The 15,000-nt window shown below is 44.8% G+C and overlaps 1 protein-coding gene across 1 annotated transcript in view; it reads left to right on the forward strand.

The window, feature by feature from the left end:
- Positions 1 to 15,000, forward strand: part of LOC145394385 (uncharacterized) — a 57,705-nt gene that overhangs the window by 34,605 nt on the left and 8,100 nt on the right. The window lies entirely within an intron of this gene.

Below are 15,000 nucleotides of genomic sequence, written 5' to 3' on the forward strand. Positions count from 1 at the left end.
TGATGGCTGTAGCCCAAATAGCCTTTGATATATCGCAGTTTTATAATACGGAAGAATAATAACAGTAATAATAATAATAATAATAATAATAATAATAATAATAATAACAATAATACTGTCAAGAATATTAACACTTCCCACCGGGATGTGGGAAGTATTATTAATCAATTGAATAATCAGGTAAGCAAAAATAAGCAGGTAAATAATAAATATTGCCCCTAATTACCACCAGCGTTATCAGCACCGCCTTGACACCACTAATTCTTGCACCATTAACAACGACACTATCACCACAACCACCACCATCATCATTATCACTCCCTCCATTATCGTACTGTAAGTCTCTCCTATCACCACCACCACCATCATCATCATTATCACTCTTTCAATTACTATAGCTCCCAAAAGCTGTATTTATTATCTTGTGGTGTGGTGTGGTGTGGTGTGGTGTGGTGTGGTGTGGAGTGGCAGGATGGGTTAGGTGGGCTTGGGTTTGAGGTGTAGGGTGGTTGTGAGGTGCGGTGCAGTGTGGCAAGAGGTGTAGAAACTGGTGTGATGAAGATGAGGTATAGTGCAGTGTAGTGTCGTGTCGTGTAATGTAGTGTGGTGTACGTTAATGTGCTGTGTAATGAGTTGGAGATGTCAGATGCCTGGTGTGGTGTGGTGTAGTGGTGGAGATGAGTTATATGACGTGTGGTGTGGTGTGGTGTGGTGTAGTGTATCAATGTGGTGTGGTGTAGTCACGTAATGTATTGTGGTGTGGTGTGGCGCTGGGGATGAGTTATATGGTGTGGTGAGGTGTGGTGTTGAGGATGAGTTACATGGTGTGTGGTGTGGTGTGGTGTGGTGCAGTGTGGTGTAGCTTAGTGTAGTAACGTGTAGTGCATTTATCTGTTATTGTTTTTGTTTACAATTATATCCAATATTGTGTTTACAGTTTTGTTGTTGTTCTTGTTTTCATGTTATTGTTGTTCCTGGACGTGTTTTGTTGTCTGCTGTGGTTGACTCTATTTATGGCTAGCACTTGTTATTGTTTTTGTTGCTGCTGGTGTTTATGGAGGTGCTGTGTGTGTGTGTGTGTGTGTGTGTGTGTGTGTGTGTGTGTGTGTGTGTGTGTGTGTGTGTGTGTGTGTGTGTGTGTGTGTGTGTTATTTAATGTACTTGTCCTCTTTTTCGGTTTCTTTGTTATATTCGTTTTTAGTCCTTTTCATTGTTATTTTTTTTGTTATTGATGTTGTTGTTTTGGTGTTATCACAAAGATTTTATTAATTAATTTATTTGTTTTATTTATTGTGAGGGTTTACGTTTTCTTTCTTGTTTGTCATTTTTGCTGCTATGATGATGATGATGATGATGATGAGGAAGAGGAGGAGGAGGAGGAGGATAACAGTGATGATGATGATAATAATAAATATAATAATAATAACAGTAGCAGTAGTAGTAGTAGTAGTAGTAGTAGTGGTGGTGGTGGTGGTGGTAGCAGTAGTAGTAGTAGTAGTAGTAGTAGTAGTAGTAGTAGTAGTAGTAGTAGTAGTAGTAGTAGTAGTAGTAGTAGTAGCAGCAGCTGTTGTTATTGTTGTTGCAGACCAATACTACTAAAAACAGCTGTTCACTTATTATTCTTAAAACACCGGTATTTATCTTACGTTATTGTTGTCGTTAGTGTTTTAATTACTACTGTTATTGTTTTTGTGTTTGTTGATACGGCTGAGAGTGAAAGCAATTGCATTCCTCAGCACTTGGTTGTTATTGTAATGTTTTTAGTGTGAGATGATTTGGCTAACGTTTTTGTAGCAGTAGTAGTAGTAGTAGCAGTAGTAGTAGTGGTGGTGGTGGTGGTGGTACTGGAGTTAATTATTGCTGTTACTATTAATGCTGTAGTAGCAGATGCCTTTTCCGTCATTTTCATTATTATTATCATTATTAGGAACTCTAACTTCTGTGTTCTCACTGATACTGTAGATATTATTCTTATTATTATTATTTTTTTTTTTGGGGGGGAGGGGGAGATCTAGAAGGCTGGCATTCCAAGACCGTTCGTGATAGACTTAAAATTTTCAGGAGTAATGTAGGCTTCTTTTGGCACATTTTTTTTTTTCCCAGCACTAGCGCCGCACCAGCGTCCTCTATGCTATTTTTTCATTTTCTGCTCCTGCGCACCAAAAACTACTGAATCGAGTGTTTTGCCAATGTTCCAGTGTGTAGTCGTCAACATATACTAGTGCACCTGGGTATACTAGTGCACCTGGGTATACTAGTGCACCTGGGTATATTAATGCACCTGGGTATACTAGTGCACCTGGGTATACTAGTGCACCTGGGTATACTAGTGCACCTGGGTATACTAGTGCACCTGGGTATACTGGTGCACCTGGGTATACTAGTGCACCTGGGTATACTAGTGCACCTGGGTATACTGGTGCACCCGGGTATATTAGTGCACCTGGGTATACTAGTGCACCTGGGTATACTGGTGCACCTGGGTATACTGGTGCACCTGGGTATGGATACTGAGATCCAAGAAATACTTCTTGAGATACTGAGGAAAATCAAAATGGCCGCCTCATGCCTGAAAGCGCTAAATCGAAAAGTACCAGACCGAATTTGACCAAACTCTGTGAAAATGTAGTGGGTCATGAGTGGACTTGATTTGCATAGTATGAATGACCTTGACCTTGATCTCAAGGTCACAGGTCAAAATCCGTAAAAAATTTTGAGTCATACCTAAAGTCCCTTAATATTAGGTCTACAGTGATAACAAAAGTATTTTCATCTGCAATGTATAGGCTAGTTCTTTGGATATGACCGTAACAATATAAGAATTCTAGTTATTATTATTATTATTATTATTATTATTATTATTATTAAAATGCCTGCCACTGTTGTTGTTACTGCTGCTGTTATTACTGTTATTATTGTGTTGCTCTTGTTCTTTTTGTTGTTATTGCAGTTGTTGTGCGTGTAGTAGTAATAACAGCCACAAGGCAACACTACAATTACCACACCTTGTAAATAAGACCCTTACCCCACACTTAAGAGGAGGAGGAGGAGGAGAAAGTGAGGGAGAAAAGTGAGGGATGGGGAAGAGGCGAGAGAGGTATGGAGGGAGGGAGAGAGAGAGAGAGAGAGAGAGAGAGAGAGAGAGAGAGAGAGAGAGAGAGAGGGGGGGAAGTGAGGGGAGGAGGAGGAGAAGAAGAAAGGGGTGAGGGAGAGAAGAGTGAGGGATGAGGGAGAGGTGAGAGGTGTGCAGTCAGGGGGAGGGGGAGGGGGACGAGAGGGGGAAGGGGAGGAGGGGGTATTGATTCGCTCTCTGTCTTAGGTAACAAATGTCTGTGTGGGGGAGGGGAGGGGAGGGGAGGGAGGAGGTGGGGAGGGGGAGGGAAAGGGGCAGAAGGGTAGTAAACGCTGGGAGGGGGAGGAAATGAGACGGAAGGGGAGGGAGGGGAGGAGGAGCGAGGGAGGAGGACAAGAGGGAAAGGGAAAAGAGGAGTTGGAAGTGAGCAGAGGGTGAAGAAAAGAAGAGAAGAGGGATGGAAGATGAGAAGAGGGAGAGAAAGGGGAAGAGAGGAAAGGAAGAAGAGGGGGAGGAAGAGAAAGAGGAGGGGGGAGGGGAGGTGAAGAGAAAGGGGAAGACGGAGAGAAAAACAAGGTAGAGCCAATGGGAGGGAAGGAATGGGAAGAAAGATGGAAGAGGGAAGGGGGAGGTGAGGGAGGAAGGAGAGAAGGAAGGGGACAGAGGAGGAAGATAAAGAGGAAATAAGAAAGGAGAGGACAAAAAGAGGGTAAGAGGAGAGGAAAAGGAAGATGACGGGACGAGAAAGAATGGAAAAGCCAAAGAAAGGGACAGGAAACAAAATGAAAAGAGAAGGAATATGGAAAGAGAGGAGGAAAATAAAAAAAAAGAGTAATAAAAAAAGAAAAATGAAAGAAAGAGAGAAGGAAGAAACGAAAAGGAAGAAAATGAAAGAAAGAGAGAAGAAAAGAAGGGAGGAGAGAAAAGAGGAAGAAATCACAGAGGTAGGTAGAAGAATGAATGAAAAAAATGGAAGAAGGAAGAAGACATGAAAAAAGGAGGAAGGGCATAGTGCAAGAGGAAGCTAACACACACACACACACACACACACACACACACACACACACACACTTATAGGAACTTCAACTATTTTAACACCCATAGTCTCTCTCTCTCTCTCTCTCTCTCTAACAAGCAATTACGTTCTATTAATTACAACAGTTAGAAGTAATTAGACTTGTTATTGAATATTAATAATTTGTGATATGGTCGTCTTTGTGGAGAGAGGGGGAGGGAGAGAGAGAGAGAGAGAGAGAGAGAGAGAGAGAGAGAGAGACTGATAAGGCGTAAAAGTAAGAGACCATAACTCTCTCTCTCTCTCTCAACCTGTACTTCCGGTATACATTAAACTACAAGTATAACACACACACACACACACACACACACACACACACACACACACACATTTACATCACCACCACACAACGCACGCACATACTCCTACGCACCTACAATCCTAACCAGACAACACACACACATCCACGCACGCAAAAAAACGCACGCAAACACAACGCAACCAGACAAGCACCTCTCGTTTTTAAATACAGATCGGGCTGCACGCAAAACACAGCCACTTTCGCCCTTACGCACGCAGACCGCAAAGTCGAAAATCGCATCCCATTTGTCTGCCCGAAGGTTATAATTGCAATCAACCTCCCCCATGTGTGTGTGTGTGTGTGTGTGTGTGTGTGTGTGTGTGTGTGTGTGTGTGTGTGTGTGTGTGTGTGATATTTCCGTCACTATTACTTTAAATGTCTACGATTCTCTCTCTCTCTCTCTCTCTCTCAATAATTCACAACCTGTTAAAGGAAACTCAGCCTTAAGTGGGGTGGACAGAAGGGTGGATATGGTCTAAATTGTGGTATAGGGATTTTGAGAAGTGGTGGATGGATAGATAGATGCATGGATAGATATATAGATAAGTAGATAGATAGATATATAGAAAGATGGATGGATAGACGGAAATACTGGGAGATGGACAGATGGATGGATGGATGGATGAATTAACAGATGGTTGGCTGGATGGATGGCCTGGTGGATGGATGGATGAACAGATTAGTGTGTGAATGAATGAAAGAACGGATGGTTGGGTGGATGAATGAATTAGTGAGTGGATGGATGGATGAATGAATGGATGGATGGATGGACGGATTAGTGGATGAATGAGTGAATGAATGGATGAATGAATTAGTGAGTCAGTGAATGAATGAATGAACGAACGGATTAGTGAATGAATGAGCGGATGGATGGGTGGATGAATGAATGAATAGACGGATTACTGGATGAATGGATGAAGGAGAAAGGAGGAAGAGGGGAGAAAAACACCCACATTGCAATACACCTTTCACGGCACACCTGTCCTACACTATATCAATATTATCGCCTCACCTACTTAATTAAACATCTTCTTCATCCTGACCACTATCTTAAGAAAAAATATAGACAGGGGAGAGTGAGAGAGAGAGAGAGAGGGGGGGGGAGTATAGAGATGTGAAATAAAAAGGGGAAGGGGAGGAAGACAGAGTGAGAGGGGAGAGGAAAAGAGAGGAGAGGAGAAAGGAGAAAGAAAGGACTGAGAAAGAGGGGGAGAGGAAAGATAAGGGGAAGAAGTAAAGGGGAAAAGAGGGAAGAAAGAAGAGATTGAGAAAGAGGGGAAAGGAAAAGATAAGGGGTAATGTGAGAAGAGGAAGGAGGGAAGGAAAAAAGAAAGTAAGAGAGAGAGAGAGAGAGAGAGAGAGAGAGGGGGGGGACGAGACAAATATAGAGGGAAGAGGGGGAGGGGGAAAGAGAGGGGAGAGGGGAGTGACACATCATTGAAAGCGCAAAAGGATGGTATGGGATTGAGGGGGGGGGGAGAGGGAGGGGAGAGAGGCTAAAGAGCGTGAAGAGAGAGGGGGAAGGGTGAGTGAGGACAGGAGGGGAGAGGAGAGGAGGGGAGGAGGAGGAGAGAGGGCGAGGAGAGATGGGAGAACATGTGAGGGGAGAAGAGGGGAATAGGATTAGAGAGAGATGAGGGGACAAACCAGGCAAAATAGGGAAAGAGAGAGAAAGAGAGGGGACAGAGAGGAGAAAGAGAGGAGGAGGAGGAGGAGGAGGAGGAGGAGGAGATGGGATATGATAGGGAGAGAGAAGTGGAGATAAGAGGGAAAAAAGAGGGAAGAATAAAGAGGGGAAAATGGTCAAAGAAAGACTGAAGCAAGCATATACGAGAGAGAGAGAGAGAGAGAGAGAGAGGATGAAGAGGGGAAAAGGGCCAAAGACAGTGAGGGGGAAGAGAGTATGGAAGGAAGAGAAGAACTGAGAGAGAGAATAAGAGAAAGGGTGAGGGGAGAGAAAGGGGTGAGGGGAGAGAAAGGGGTGAGGGGAAGATAGGGGAGAGGGGAGGGGAGGGGAGAGAACGGGGAGACAGACTGAGGGGAGGGGAGAGAACGGGGAGACAGACTGAGGGGAGGAGAGGTAAGAAGAATGGAGGTGAGGGGAGGAGAGGTAAGGAGAGTGGAGGTGAGGGGTGAGAAAGGGGAGACAGACTGAGGGGAGGAGAAACTAAGAGGAGGGAAGGGAGGGAGAGAATGAGGGGAGGAAGAGACTGAGGGGAGAGTGTAGAGGGGAAATATTAATCATTTACGGGATAATTACAATCGTTCATCATTTCATTATTAGGTATGAATATGGCACTTCTCTCTAATTAATGCCGTGTGTGTGTGTGTGTGTGTGTGTGTGTGTGTGTGTGTGTGTGTGTGTGTGTGTGTGTGTGTGTGTGTGTGTGTGCTATGAAAGGCTTTTGAAGTGGCGGTGTAAGTGGCGTGAGTGTGTTTGCTGTTTGTGTGTATATCTATTTTACATGTACGTGTGTGTGTGTGTGTGTGTGTGTGTGTGTGTGTGTGTTTGTTTCCATGCGTGTACACCTGTTGTTTTTATCTGCGTGTGCATGTGCGTATTTGCGATCTGTGTCTGTATTGGCTGTGTGTGTGTCTTCATGTAAGGAACTGCATCTATGTGTGTATGTGTGCACCAGGAGCCACGGTGGTTCAGGGGCTAACGTGTCCGTCTCTCGTCGGGTATGGATGCTCCCTAACACCTCTTCCTTAGCGATTTATTTTTGGATATAACAAGGTAATACCGTTTTGCTAGTTATTTATGCAGAGTATGGTGATATTAGAGTGCTTTAAAAAAAACAGAAGAGGGCGGGAAGGTGTAATACGCAAAATAAATCGCTTCGGAACAGGTGTTAGGGAGCTTTCTTAACCGACCTGACTGCGAGCCTAGGTGTTTGGTAGCATGTCCCTTCATTTGCTAAGATAATGTACGTTTCCTCTCTCTCTCTCTCTCTCTCTCACCAAATCTTCATTTTCCCGACACCTGTCCCTTTTTCCCTCCCTCGCCAAATCCTCCTCCTTCCCCCCCCACCCACCCCTCTCTCTCTCTCTCTCTCTCTCACACACACACACACACACACACACACACACACACACACTCTTACATAAGCACCGATTCTTCACTAAAGCGTGTAGTGTGCAAGGGAGTGGGCAGTGGAGTGTGCCTGATGAAGTAGTGTGACATTAGTAAGTCAAGTAAAAGTGTGAAGTGTGCACAGGATATGTAGTGTGTAGTGTCATAAGGGGTCAGTAGTATGCAGAGAGAAGTGTGAGTTTGTGGAGTGCAGTGTGTTAGGTGTTTTATAGTGTGTCGTGCGAGAGAAGTGTGAATTTGTGGAGTCGAGTGTGTTATGTGTTGGGTAGTGTGTACTGTGAGAAAGTGTGAGTTTATAGAATTCAGTGCGTTAGGTGTGTTGTAGTGTGAGTGTGTTAGTTGAGTGCAGTTGTGTGTTTGCTGGTGTGAAGTGTGAGACAAGTGTGAGTTTGTAGACCATAGTGTGAAGCGCGTTTTGCTGCGTGTAGTGTGAGTATTGTGTGTATTTAGAGTGAAATGTGTTAAGTGCTTCGTGTGTGTGTGTGTGTGTGTGTGTGTGTGTGTGTGTGTGTGTGTGTGTGTGTGTGTGTGTGTGTGTGTGTGTGTGTGTGTGTGTGTGTAGTCTCAGGTGTATTCAGGCTTAATTAGACCGGACAGGTGGTACATTTGTTTTCCAAGGTGGGGGGAGCAGGGGAGTAAAAATGGGAGAAAATGAGAGAGAGAGAGAGAGAGAGAGAGAGAGAGAGAGAGAGAGAGAGAGAGAGTATTGATTCGCTAACCTGGAGAAGTTACCTGGGGAGCACCTGTTGATTGAATTGTTTACTTCTTTGTTTACTGTTTACTTATCTGTTTACCTCTTGTTTATCACCTTCTCGTACCTTTTTTTCTTTGTTTATTGACTTGTTTATTTACTCTCTTATTATCTACCTTCCTTCCTTCCTTTCTTTCTTCCTTCCTTCCTCCCTTTCTTTCTTCCTTCCTTCGCCCAGTCAGTCTCTCCCATCCTTCCTTCCTTCCGTCCGTCCATTCTCTCTTTCTTCCTTCCTTCCTTCTCTCCTTCCACTGTCTTCCTTCCTTCCTTCCTTCACCCACTGTGTCACCACATCTTTCCTTTTCTTTTTTATCCCAGAGATTTCTTTTAGCCTTCCTTCCTTCCTTCCATCTCGTCTTTTCTTCTCTTTTTTCGTCTCTTTCCATCTCTCTTCCTCCTTTCTTTCTTTCCTGCGTCCCTTCATTCTTTCTTCCTTCATTGCTTCCTTCTTTTCTTCAATCATTCCCTCTCCTCGATTCCTGTCTCCCTTTATCCTTCATTCCTTCTTTTTTTCTTCATTCATTCATTCCCGTCGTTCTTTCTTCTTATCCCTCCTCCTTCCTTCATTTTTCCTTCCTTCCTTCACTCACATTGTTGTACCTCCTCCTTGCATTCTTCCTTCATCACTCCTTCCTTCCTTCACTATGTTCTACCTTTCTTGCTTTCTTCCTTCATTCTTCTTTGCTCACATTCATTTACATCACTTTCCTTCCTATTTCCCTCCTTTTCTCCTCATTTGTCTCCTTTATCCCTCTCTCTCTCTCCCTCCCTCTCTCTCTCTCTCTCTCTCTCTCTCTCTCTCTCCAATATGAGTTAGCGAGGTGGGTGTTGTGGTCAGTAATTAAATGTCTGTTGGTTCGACACTGATTGACCTCTGTTCCTACCTGTCACCCCTCTCTCTCTCTCTCTCTCTCTCTCTCTCTCTCTCTGGGGATGTGAAGGGGTGCTGGGAAGTCAGGCAGATGGAGAGAGGGGTGAGTATGGGGGGGGGGTTACTGTTATTGTTAGACAGATAGATAGATAGATGGAGAGAGAGAGAGAGAGAGAGAGAGAGAGAGAGAGAGAGTCAATTAGCAGTGACCACCCTCACTTCATCACTGACCGCAGTCCATCCATGTTACACCTCCCCCCTCCTCCCCCCCTCTCACACGTGTCAGGAGGGGGGAGGGGGAGGGAAGAAGAGGAGGAGAGGGGAAGGAGTGAGGGGAGGTAAGGCGGAAGGGGGATGCAAGAAGAGGAGAGGGGAGGTAAGACAGAAGAGGGAGGGAAGGAGGCTGCAAAAAGAGGAGGAGAGGGGAAGGAAGGCAGGTAAGGAGGAGGGAAGGAGGAAGGAGGTAGCAAGAACGGGCAGAAGGAGGAAGGGGGAGAGATGCAGGTAGAGAGGGAGTGGAGAAAGAATGGGGGGAGGAAAGGAGAGGATAAGAGGGGAGGAGAAGTGGAGGGAGGAGGAGGATATAAAAAAAAAAAAAGCATGATAAAATAGCACAGAATGAGGAGGGTGAGAGTGAGGGATTGGAGGCAAGGGGAGAAGGGGAGGGAAAACTGGAGAGATGGAGAGCAAAACGAGAGAGAATCGAACCTTCTTATTATTATTATGATTATTTATTACTATTATCATTATTATTATTATTGTTATCATTATTATTATTATCATTATTATTGTTGTTGTTGTTTAACGAGAGTGTTAACTGTAGTACTTCCAGATGGCTTGGCAATGTGGAGAGGACGGAGAATGAGACGAAATAGAGGAATGTAAAACTGAGGTGGAAGGGGAGAGAAGTAGGGGGAGATGAAGGATGAGATGGAGTAACAAAGTCGGGAGAATTAGGAGGGAACGGGGGTGAGTCAGTGGGAGGGAAGCCAAATGACAGAGAACGGAGTGATGTGGAGGCGATTTGTTTGTGGTCACCGCTTACGGGACTGAGGCGTCTGATAACAGATAGAAAGATAGATAAAACAGACAGAAAGACAGATAAACAGATAGACCTATTTTCCACTGAGGGGATAGATACTGCCTTCATTAACCCCTTCACCACTACACATACCTCCTAAAATAAAAAAAATAAAAATAAAAAAACTATGCTCTTTCTACTTTAACCTGGCTCAAACTTTTCGTCCACCTGCTGTTTATTTCACGTAGTTCAAGAGCAGAATAAGACAACGCTACGGCTCTACATCCCTTCCATGGCACTTCCTCGTGACTAGTACCGTATTCTGAATTTATTGTTACACCTGAGCATGCAGGATGGAAAGGTGCCAATTTAGGGCCAAGCTGAACTGAAATTGGTTTTGGTGGTAATCTAACAACGAAAAAAAAAAAAAAAAAAAAAGTAATTGTGGTGGAGGAGTTGAAACTATTTATGAACTTTCCACACACACACACACACACATACACACACACACACACACACACACACACACACACATACACACACACACACATACACACACACACACACGCAAACTCCGCTCATACCATCAAACAAGTCCTGAACGAGATAACCCCCAGTGTGTATTCAACATAGACAGTGTGTATTAGTGCCCAAACTGCGACGTGAGAAAGTGTGTGGTATGTACGCAGGTCAGCAAGACTTAATATTTTGTTAGGTAAAATAAATCTCTGCCTATTGACTGTAAAGGATAAAGACTAAATGAAGGGGATGTTCTGGGGGATCTAACTCCGCTGGAACTCAGGGAACGGGTTGTCTAATCTATGACCAGAATCGAATCCATACACTCATAAAACACATATTCCATCCTATCATATTCTTTCATCCACACAACTATGCATGTATCCACTCCAACATCGTAACTATTTAACCATCCACGCATCCACTCTCAGTCACCTAACCATCCAACCATCAAAAATACCATTCAACCATACACTCATCCATCCATTTAACCAACCATCCATTCACAATTCCATCCATCGATCCAACCACCCACACCACAACCATCCATTCATCCATCCAACCACTCAAACAAATCACCCAACCATCCATCCATCCTACAGTACCATCCATCAATTCAACCATCCAACCACTCAAACAAGCACCCATCCATCCATCTACAGTACCAGCCATCAATCCAACCATCCAACAACTGTCCCGTTGCCCAGACAACCAACCATCCACCTAACCATCCAATTAAGTGCTCCATCATCCGGACAACAAGGGGGAGTGAACAATAGGGTGGGTTAACAGTGGAGTATCGACCTAATGGGCCAAAGGACAATTACCTTAGTTTGACCGGTAGTTAGTGAGGTGGTTAGGTCAGAGAGAGAGAGAGAGAGAGAGAGAGAGAGAGAGAGAGAACTATCATTAACAGGAACAGGTCAGGTATATTGATTTTTTTTTAGTATTATTATTCACGATAAATATTTCTACTTTAATTTCTTTCAGATCCCTCCCCCTTCTCTCCCCTGTTCCCCTTTTCTCCCCTCCCCCTTCTTCCTCTTCACCCCCATCCTTCCATCACCCCTTCCTCCCTCCATTCACCCACAACTCCCTCTCCTCTCCATTCATCCCTCCCCTCCCTCTTCCCCTTCCCTTTCCCTTCCCATCTCAGCTCACCTCCTTCCTCCTTCCCCCTCCTCTTCCCCTCCCCACCCATCATCTCACCCCCTTCCTTCCCCTGCACCTCCCGTTAACCTCCCCTCACTCCTCCCCGATTCTCCTCCTCCTACCCACCCTCTCTCCCCATATCCTCCTTCCTCCCCCATTCCTCCTTTTTTACTTCCCTCTCCCTCTCCTCTCCCCATTCTATTTCTCTTCCTCCCTCTCCTCATCTCCCCACCTCCCCTCCTCTCTCTCTCTCTATCCTCTTTCTCTCTCCCTAGTCTCCCTCATCTTTCCTCAGTATACTACCCATCCAATATCATCGCACCCCCTCCCCATAACTCTCTCTCTCTCAAATTATCGATTGTAACCCTGTTCGACCCCTGTTTAAGATTCATCTCTCTCTCTCTCTCTCTCTCTCTCTCTCTCTCTCTCTCTCTCTCTCTCTCTTCTCTCTCCACTTTAATTTTATATACCTGCCAATTTTCGTCTCTTTCCTCTTTTTATCTCACTCCTCTCCTCATCCCTCCCTCCCTTCCTCCTCTCTTTAGTCCATCCTCTGTCTTACTCTCCCTCTCCTCCTCCTCCTCTTCCTTCTCTCCCCCCTCCCATTTTCCTTCCCCTCTCCTCTCCTCTTCTCTCTCTCCCTCCCCACTTTTCTCCCTCCCTCCTCCTCCCTGCCAGTGAGGGGAAACTAATGTAGACAGGAAACGGGTCTTTTGAAGAAGGGGAGAAAACCATGAATCATAAGGGTTTTGTTTTAGTGCCGTCCGCTGCTACTACTACTACTACTACTATTATTATTATTACTACTACTACTGCTGCTATTATTATTACTACTACTACTATTACTATTACTACTGCTACCTAATAATAATACTAATTCTACTACTGAATGTATCAGTAACAGTGGCATCAGAAAGGGAAGTGGCTGGGATGAGGCAGGGGGAGGGGGAAGGAGAAGGGGGAGGGTGGGGGCGTATTCCCTAAGGCTCTAATGGTTTCTAGGGACGGGGAGAGAGGGGGGGAGAAGTGGGGAGAGAGGGAGGAGAAGGGAGAAGGGGGAGATGAGGGAAGGAGAAGGAAGAGAGGGAGGTACATGAGGATATTTCATACAGGACTGGTGTACTGGTATTAGCGGGGGTATTTTTATGACATGTCGCCGGGTCTTCTGGTAGATCAGGAAAGTCTGCCGTAATGACATTCAAATCCTTAAACTGTTCCCTGCCCCAGCGGAGATTTGAACCTGGGCCACCTCTCTAACGACTGAGCCACCGTCTTATTATTCCTTACATACGGTATTTGTATCTGTGTATTACCTAGAAATTGAGAGAATATCAGTATACAATATTTTCCTGCGCGCGCACACACACTGACACACACACACACACACACAATATAAGCCAAATTCAAGATCCGTTCATTTCGAGATGCCTGGACACAACATTGCCTTAATACTACTTTCCCTTGTGGGTTAAATTTGTATAGACTATATTTTTCACTCATTTTTCCCAACAAAAAAAACCATGACAGTTTTTCTATCCTGCATGGTAGTCCTTCTCACTTTTTCCTGCCGGCTTCTGCTCTGTTATCCTTGTCTTTAATAAAAGTTGTTTTAATCATAACCTACCCTTATAACAAACAGCCTCCAACGGGTCGATTTTTTCTTTTAATACTCCTCTCTTCCCCCCTTCCCCTCTCCCCCTAACCTCCCCTCTTCAAACTCCCCTCTCTTCCCCACAACCGATCCATCATATAACATAACTTGACCATGCACTCACCACTCCTCTCACTTTCCTTTCATACTCCTCCCCTCTGTGCCCCTTTTCACCTCCTACCCCTCCCCTTCCCCTCTCTCTCCCCCTTTTCTCCTCCCCCTTTCCCTCCCCTCCCTCTCCCCCTTTTCCCCCTCACTCTCTCTCTTTCCCACACCACTATCCCCTCTTCTAACCCCTCTCTTCTCTCCCACAGATAAAAGCATCCTGTCTATCATCATCAGCCAAACCCCTATGCACATGACCACTGCATTCTCTCTCTCTCTCTTTCTCTCTCTCTCTCTCAATTCTTTCCATCGACTGGCCCCTCTTGTAACTCGGACCCTGTATAAAATAAAGTCTTCAAAAATCATCATCATCATCATAATCCTCCTCCTCACCATCATTATTATTATAATCATCAGTTTCACCATCATAATCCTCCCCCTCATAACCACCACCACCACCACCACCATCATCATCATCATCACCACCACCACCACCACCACCATCATCATCATCATCATCATCATCATCACCACCACCATCATCATCATCATCAACCGTAATGCTCCCTACCATCCACACACCATCACCACCTCACGTACCCTTTCCACTACACGTCTTCCCTTCGCACAAACTCTCCCACCAGACTCCACTCCACCCAACCCCTCTTCCCTTACCTATCCACACCCTCTTCTGCAACGAAAACCTTCAACCCATCCATCATCATCACGCCGATGGCCATGCAGGCGGCCGCAAACTCGTCCCTATCCTCTTTTTTATTTCACAAGTCCTCTCCCTGAGTTTATGCTTCTTCTTCTGATATTTCCTAAGTCACAGAATCTTAGCTTATACCATCTAGGATTCCTTCTAATCCCTCCTCTTCACCAGAAATCTTTAGTCTCTCCATCATCATCATCAATCATCTTCACCATCATCATCATCATCATCATCATCATCACCGACCGACTACACACTCGTCCCCCTAACTTCCCTATTCAACACAAAAACAATTCCTTTCCCTAGCTATTTCACTTTTCTAACACTGATATTTTAACTTCTCTAATTACCCCTCTTCTTTTCTCTTGCTAAAATAATATGTCCATTATCATCATTACCAAGACCCCTTTTTAACCTCCATACTCCTCTATCTCCCCTCTAACCCCTGATCTTCTCTCATCTACACTGTCCATCATCATCATCATCATCATCGCCAGTATTTACTCTCTCAATTTTCAACACCAAACCTCTTTCACCCAAACTACTTTATAACCTGTATACACCTCTGCTTTCCCCTCTCATCCCTCTTCTAACCCCTCATCTTCCCCTCTTCCACAGGTAAAAGCTTCAACCTGCCCATCATCATCATCATCGGTCCCTCTCAATTTTGAA

Source organism: Coenobita brevimanus, chromosome 27 (genome assembly GCF_032717465.1).
Source record: "Coenobita brevimanus isolate Jiangsu-jjx chromosome 27, ASM3271746v2, whole genome shotgun sequence".
In the NCBI taxonomy this organism is placed as follows: Eukaryota; Metazoa; Arthropoda; class Malacostraca; order Decapoda; family Coenobitidae; genus Coenobita; species Coenobita brevimanus.